Below are 7,637 nucleotides of genomic sequence, written 5' to 3' on the forward strand. Positions count from 1 at the left end.
AAAAAAAAAAAAAAGAAAGAAAGAAAGAAAGAAAGAAAGAAAGAAAGAAAGAGAGAAATCCAACTGCCTCTGCCTCCCAAGTGCTGGGGTTAAAGGCATGCACCACCCCGCCCAGCTGGCTTTGGTTTTTTGAGACAGGGTTTCTCTGCATAGCCCTGGATGTCCTGGACTAATTTTGTAGACCAAGCTAGCATCAAACTTAAAAGATCCTCCTGCCTCTGCCTCCCAAGTTGTAGGATTAAAGGTGTACACCTCTATGCCCATCAAAAGTTGTCTGTTGGGCTGGAGAGATGGCTCAGTGGTTAAAGAGTGCTGACTGCTCTACTGAAGGTTCTGAGTTCAAATCCCAGCAACCACATGGTGGCTCACAGCCATCCATAATGAGATCTGATGCCCTCTTCTGGGATATCTGAAGATAGCTACAGTGTACTTTCATTTAATAAATAAATAAATCTTTTTTTAAAAAAAAAGTTGTTGGGGCTGGCGAGATGGCTCAGTGGGTAGGAGTACTGACTGCTCTTCCGAAGGTCCTGAGTTCAAATCCCAGCAACCATATGGTGGCTCACAACCACCCATAATGAGATCTAACACCCTCTTCTGGTGTGTCTGAAGACAGCTACAGGGAATTAGGCTGAGATCTTGAGTTCAATTCCCAGCATCCACACACATGATGGCTCACGGCCATCTGTACAGCTACAGTGTACTCATACACATAAAAAGTAAATAAAATAAATCTTTAAAAAATGTTGTTTGTTGTTTTTTATGATTTATTTATTATATGGAAGTACACTGTAGTCTTCAGACACCCCAGAAGAGGGCGTCAGATCTCGTTATGGGTTATGGATGGTTGTGAACCACCATGTGGTTGCTCAGGACCTTCAGAAGAACAGTCAGTGCTCTTAACCACTGAACCATCTCTCCAGCCCCACAGAAAAAGTTTTTAATTGTGGAAAATTGGCAGTAACAGGTGGATTGATTTAAAATATATTTATGAAATGGGGGCTAGAGAAATGGCTCAGCAGTTAAGGCCTTTTCCAGAGGAGATAACTGAGTTCCAGAATCCACACGACAGGTAACAACCATCTGTAACTCTCGTTCCAGGGAATCTATCGCTCTCTTCTAGTCTCCTTTGGAGCCAGGCATGAATGTGACACACAAACATACACTCATACACATAAAGGTAACTTTTAAAATATTGAATATCTACCATTAAAACATTGTCTTTGTTACTGTTGTATTGCTGTGAAGAAACACCATGATCAATACATATAAACATTTAATTGGGCATTTGCTTACAGTTTCAGAGGGTTAGTCCATGATATCATGAGGAGAAATGTGGAGACAGGCAGGCATAGTGCTGCAGCAGTAGCTGAACACTTACATCTTATAAGTTGGAAGCAAAGAGAGAGCAATATGGCCTGGCATGAACTTTTGAAAACTCCAAGCTCAACCCCAATGACATACCTTCTCCAACAAGGCTGCACTTTTTTTTTTTTTTTTTTTTTTTTTTTTTTTTTTTTTTTTTTGGTTTTTCGAGACAGGGTTTCTCTCTGTAACCCCGGCTGTCCTGGTACTCACTATGTAGACCAGGCTGGCCTCGAACTCGGAAATCCGCCTGCCTCCGCCTCCCAAGTGCTAGGATTAAAGGCGTGCGCCACCACCGCCCGGCAAGGCTGCACTTTTTAATCATAGAGCCAAACATTCAAATATAATAGCCTATGGGAGTCATTCTTATTCAAACAACATTACTCAGAAACAAAAATATGACAGCCAGGGCTATACAGAGAAAAGAAAGAAAAATACATGCTATAGCTGGGCATGGTACACACCTTTAATCCCAGGACTCAGAAGGCAGAGGAAAGGTAATTTCTGTAAATTCAAGGCCAGCCTGATCCACATAGTGAGATCCTGGTTGTTTTTTTTTTTTTTTTTTTAAGATCTATTTATTATTATATGTAAGTACACTGTAGATACTTCAGACACACCAGAAGAGAGCATCAGGTCTCATTACAGATGGTTGTGAGCCACCATGTGGTTCCTGGGATTTGAACTCAGGACCTTCAGAAGAATAGTCCGTGCTCTTAAACACTGAGCCATCTCTCTAGCCCTGTGTTTAAAAAGCAGGATCTGGGGCTGGAAAGATGGCTCAACGGTTAAGAACACTGGTTGATTTTCCAGAGGACCTGGATTTAGTTCCTAGCACTCAAATAACAGCTCACAAGTCTGTAATTTCAGTCCAAGGGGACACTAAGTTCTGGGACTAAAGATATATGCCACCACACCCAGTTATAAATAAATTTTAAAAATATTTAGCTGGTTACAGAGGTATAGGCTGGCAGGATTTGCTAAAGAAGCAAAGGCAGGAAAATGGCTGTGAGTTCAAGGCCAGCCCAGTCTATATAGCAAATTCCAGAACAGCCGGAATTACATAGAGATCCTACAAAAAAACAAACAAAAAACAAACCACAAACACAACAACAAAACAGGCCAGGCATGACAAGGAAAACAGTTCAAGGACGTTGCACATACTACATTTGTACACTAGATGGCAGCACAATCCAGCCGCTTCCTACTCAGTTGCCTATCTACCCTTGTCAAGGCCAACTAAGTACACTATGCATGCAAAGGGTTGCATTGTGAGTCAGGCAGTTCTCAAGTTTGTCAACTGATCAGAGACAGGAGCCAAGACCTGAGCTTCAGAGTCAACAATCCAGGTGGCCAGGCATACTGGAGCACCCGGGCAGTCCCACTCAGGAGGCACAACTGTAATTTGACCATCCTAGGCCATGTAAGGAGTGTAAGTCTGATGATATTATGGCCCTACCTAAAAAATAAAAATCGTATCTTTCCAGGCTGGGCGGTGGTGGTGCACGCCTTTAATCCCAGCACTTGGGAGGCAGAGGCAGGCGGATTTCTGAGTTCGAGGCCAGCCTGGTCTACAGAGTGAGTTCCAGGACAGCCAGGGCTACACAGAGAAACCCTGTCTCGGGGGTGGGGGTGGGGGTGGGGGAAAATCGCATCTTCCAAGATCTCTCCCCAAACCCTTCCTAATTTCATGTCTTAGTAAGATGATGCTATGCTGCTGGCCCTGTACTAATCAGCTTTTGAGCCTGTGGCTGAGTCTAGATATCAAAGGCCTATTTGGTGAAAGTTGTTTGAGGGAGTATCTTTTGTACAACTAGAGTATGTGGACAGCACACGAACTTACAGAACCCAGTGGCTCATCACTACAACTTCCAAAATTGAGGCCCAAGGACCCAAATTCAGCCAGCCTAGCCTACACAGTGACAGCTCACACTTCCAGATCTGTATCTAACCCTTTGGGGAACTTAACAAGCATGCTTTCTGTTCCTTCATTTTGCTCCCAATCCTGGTCCCAAATCAGGAAGCGTGTGACCCCCCAACCTCTGTTCATCTCTTGCTCCTGTGAAGCCTTTGTGCCTCACCACAACAAAGCCTCAGCAATGGAGACACATGGGCTAATTCAGAATGGGCCCTTACTGAGGTGTGTGGCTCAGCTGGTCTGCAGACCTGTCAGGAGCACTGCAGCTATGACAATGTCCTGTACTGCAGGAACACTAAGATGGAGCTCGGAGACTTGGCAGAGACCATTTGGCTCACCTGAGGACTTAAAGTTTTAGTTCTCAATGTGCCTTTGAAGTGGGGTAGATGCCAGCACAGGTTCCCAGGCCCGGGAGCTGAACCTTCATCAATGCAGGATGTTTTTGCCTAGGGTGTAAAGTGTGAGAGTAGCAGGAAGGACCTGGGGGGCCTGTCCTTACAGCAGCTAGTTAGACAGATGAAAGACTTGCAACCTTTCTTTGAGCCTGAGAAAGAAGGGCTAATGGGTTTTTATTTTCCTCAGTGTTTCTGTGTAGACAAGGCTTGAACCCAGAGATGCACTGCACCACACTCGGTCAAACTGTTTTTAAGGAAAGTCTTTTCCCAGTCTTAAGCGGTAAGAGGGCCATGGCTGAGGACTAGCTTGGTCTCTAGAACCTATGAAAAGTTCTGACCTCCAAACACATACGGTGCACACACTTACACACAGGATTGCATGCATTAAGTTCCCCTTCTCCCTGTCAATGTTTTTGGGCCTTCAGACCATGTACAACCCTGTTATTTCCCTAACTACATGAAAATCACTGTCTTCCACCCAGTGTTAGGTACACAGGATCAAAGCACACCACCTTTGACACCTATCTTTTCCCAATTTATTCATGGACAATCCAGGATGTTTTCATTCAGGAAGTACAGCCTGAACAGCAGGAAAGGGCCTCGTGTCCCTGAGGTGCACACTTAGGACCCAAGCCCAACTCAGAGCAGCCATCTGAGTGAAAGAACCCTGCATGCAGCCCAACAGCAGCAGCCATCTGCTTGAAAGAACCCTGCAGCCCAAGGAAACAGGGAAAGTCTCACTATCCAGAGAAGCTGAGACAGATCAGAAATTCAGTCTAGTTAGGCTTAGAGTAAGCCTGTGTTTCATACAGAAAGAACCACACAGAGAGATCTTTAGTTTTTATTTCACAAAATCAAAGTATTCAATAGTAGGAGGTGTGTAGACTCAGTAATAGACAACTGGGCATAACCTGAAAAAGACAATGCAGTTATCAACAGTTCAACACTTGAGGCTGGGCAGTTCTACAGCCGTGTCAGCTCCCATATACAGAGCCCTTTGAACCCTTCAAGAAAAATGTGATGGCCTCATGATACTAAGAGTAAAGCAAAGACACCGCAGGGACTTGAACCCTGTCCTGGAAACCAGGAGTGCCAACCACCAGCATCTTTTGCTTTTTTTTTTTAAAGCTAGGGAAAGGCCAAAAAGCAAAACCTGAGAAAACAAAGTTTGTTTTCTCAGGAAAAGAAAAACCTTCACAACCCTACTGACGAGAATCTGCTTCAGCTAAGATGCTAGCTTGGCCAAGTCTGTTATGTCCACCTGAAAAAGTCTTAGCAGAGAATTTTTGCAATCCCACCCCAACAGCTTCCTACAAAGGCTTGCCTTTCAGCTCTGTCCTACATTCCCACCCAGCATTTGTATCCAACATACTATACCCTTGACTGGTTTGTTTAGTCTGAGTAGGTGCTACATATGAAACATCTTAGCTACTTAGCTGTGGTTTTAATGTTAAATTATACTGGGCAAGGGAAAAAAAATGGCCTTTTCTGGTGCAACCCACGGGACCTTGGCACCATGGTTACCTTGAAACCGATTATGCATCATGACCTCAAGGATCCAGCTACTGGCTGCATCAAGGTGAGGGGTGAAGGGTCTGTGATTAGGTCAAAGGCACTGGGTGGCGATGTGGCAGAGAAATCACTTGTGGGGAGACCTTGTAACAGGATTCTGGAAAAGCTAGGGAAAACTGGTTGCCCACTTTCCCCCTTTTCCCTCCCCTGTAAGCACAACTTGAGGTTTGGGCTGGTAACAGCTGCTATAAAAACAGCTTTTTTTTCAGATGTTAAAACAAGCCCAGGGCCTCTCAAGTATTTTCTTTGAATGCTTCAACTCCAGCAAGGTGTTGTAGTAGGGCAGTCCTCACTGCTAATCAAAACCGACCATACCACTTTGGTCTCGATACAATACTGGTCGCTTGACTCTTGCCACACAGGAAGGCTCCGCTGTCCTACATTAAGCCTTCAGTGCCTTTAGTGAGGGGTACCTGAAAAATCTTAAAAAAAGGCTTAGCGCCCACCTCACCCCTCCACCCCAAGGCCAACAAAACATCACATGCTAGCTGCTCCAGCGTGAAGCTGAAGAATATTCAACACGAATTACCAGTAGCTAATCTGAAATAAGAAAAGGCTCGTTCACCTGTTGTCCTCATTTGTCCACTGGTGAATTCAATTCAACTGGAAGCTCCTTCTACAGTCTGAAGTACATCTGAAAGAACTAGGGCTTCCCAATCCCCACATTGAAAATATAATGTCTGCTTCACTTATCGATTTAAAGTAAATGGGCTATTTTTCCTTACTGGGTCTGGATTCTCTGGCCCCTTGAATAGATGTCTGCTGTTTTCAATGTTCCTGCATGTAAGAATTAAGACCAAGGGAGGGGAGAGAGACACCTACACAAAGACAATGCACTAAAGACCATGGAACTGTTAAAAGCATTTCCACTTGCCAGTTAAACTTTCTTCAAGAATGTTGCTCGTCTGAACTTATTTCTTGTCAGACTTTAAGTTGAATCTGGAAGAGACTAAAGGCTTCAGTGCTCCCAGCCCCCCTCACCAGAAATGAACAAAAGCATTTACCTAAGACAGCAGCAGAGCAAGGGAACTTGGCTTCAATCACAACACGTGTTACTTAAAGCTGCAGAGCCATTCCCACAACACTCAGCCTGTATTACACGGCTTTTCCTCCAACAGTCACTACTCCAAACATTTGGGAAAACAACTTTAATCATACTCCAGTCGTGTCACAATGCACTCTAATAGCAGCAGATTGGAACAGTACTGCACATATTACTTGCCAAAGAACAGACAAGACCTGAAGTCAAAGACACCTGCATTCTGCGTGGTCTGTAAAAAAAAGCTAGAACAAGTAAGCCCCGCCCCCCTCCTCCCTTCCCTCCAAATTCCAAGAAAGCAAACTCACTGCAAGGTCTCACACACTCACTAGCAGAACAGAAGACAGAGGCAAGCGCTTATATGCAAAGTCCTGAGCAGCTCCATGAAGGATGAAATGAGGCCTCTGCAAAGGAAAACTCTTTAAAGCCCACATGCCCAACCCAACTCGTGGCTCAAGTGAGGTGACAAAAGGCTAAAGTGGATGAGATGGTCTAAGCATTTAAACTCAACATGCACATTTGGAAATGTGGGAAAGTGTCTTACCCTAGATGTTTAGCCATGGTTAAATTAGACCCCTGACTTTCTGGAAACAAAATATGTAGTTACCTTTTACTGACCATCATCATCTCCCACCTGCCTAAGGTACTTAGTCCTTAGTTAGAGGGCCTCTATGCCAGGCCTGCAATTATTAAATGCTCATCACTGCATGGAGAATAAAATTTGTCTTTCCTGCCTGAAAGTTAATTTCGGTCTTCTGGCTCAAGTCCTGATCTTGTCCATTTAATAGTGTTCGAAGACAAGTTTCTGAAAAGATTAGAGAAGAACATTCCCCCCAAAATTGCCCAACACTAACTACAGACAACAAACAAGACTTTATTTAAATAAGGAGACAGCCTTCTAAATACATACATTCTCTAGTGAAGTATTTTTTTATTAATTTGTATGATTTAATGATTTTAAGCACAAGTACATTGAGCACATTTAAGTTTTAGCAATATGAACATCTAACTTTTAGCACATAATGAATGCTATGTCCCTTTCATGGGATCCTCAGAGATTCAAATGATAATGACTCCTTAATCTTGTAAACAATATTAAAGCAGGCACTAGTCATGAATAGGCTTTTGTGTTGAAATTTAGGATGCAATAGCCTGTTACTTTACTTACTATCCCATCATGAAAGCCCATTGGCACAAGCTTATAATTTTTAAAAGGCTGGATGGGAAAACTGCTCAAAGAAGGGGTCAGGTGAATAACATTTAATAGCTCTACGGCTCTAATTAAAGAAAAAAAAGCACTTATTTATCCCTAACATGCAATACTGCAGATTCAAGTTAAACTTATCTG

The sequence above is a fragment of the Mastomys coucha genome, unplaced genomic scaffold, assembly GCF_008632895.1.
Source record: "Mastomys coucha isolate ucsf_1 unplaced genomic scaffold, UCSF_Mcou_1 pScaffold21, whole genome shotgun sequence".
NCBI lineage: Eukaryota > Metazoa > Chordata > Mammalia > Rodentia > Muridae > Mastomys > Mastomys coucha.